Source organism: Arachis ipaensis, chromosome B05 (genome assembly GCF_000816755.2).
Source record: "Arachis ipaensis cultivar K30076 chromosome B05, Araip1.1, whole genome shotgun sequence".
Taxonomy (NCBI): Eukaryota; Viridiplantae; Streptophyta; class Magnoliopsida; order Fabales; family Fabaceae; genus Arachis; species Arachis ipaensis.
Window position 1 is genome coordinate 105539602 of NC_029789.2, and position 787 is coordinate 105540388.

Sequence of the window (787 nt, forward strand, 5' to 3'; positions counted from 1 at the left end):
AAAGCATGAGCCTGTAGACTTCAGGATCTACTCCATTAGTCTTAACAGTATCACATATCTGTAAGAATTTAGTTAAGAACTGAAAAGGATCTTCAGATGGAAGTCCATGAAACTTGCAGTTCTGCTGCATCAGAGAAACTAATTGAGGTTTCAGCTCAAAGTTGTTTGCTCCAATGACAGGAATGGAGATGCTTCTTCCATGTAAATTGGAATTAGGTGTAGTAAAGTCACCAAGCATCTTCTTTACATTATTATTATTTTCGGCTGCCATCTCCTCTTCCTGTTCGAAAATTTTTGAAAGGTTATCTCTGGATTGTTGTATTTTAGCTTCTCTTAGTTTCCTTTTCAGAGTCCTTTCAGGTTCTGGATCTGCTTCCACAAGAATGTTCTTATCCTTGCTCCTGCTCATATGACAAAGAAGAGGGCACAGAAAAATAATAATAATAATAGAGATCCTTTATACTACAGTATAGGGATCCCTGTGTGAGTAAAAGAAGAGGGGGAGACAAAGAATGTAATATAATACAAGAAACACAACTGTGAGGATGGCAGAGATGTGAGATGAGATGTTAGAATATGAATGAATAAATAGAATAAGATGGGGGAGGGATAATTTTCGAAAATTATTTTGAAAAAGAGTTAGTGATTTTCGAAAATGGTTTTTGAAAATTGTTAGTATTTTTTTTCGAAATTTTTTTTTAAATTAAAAATAAAAATAAGAATAATTAGTTAATTAAAAAGAAATTTTTGAAAAAGAGGGAAGATATTTTCGAAAATTAGAGAGAGA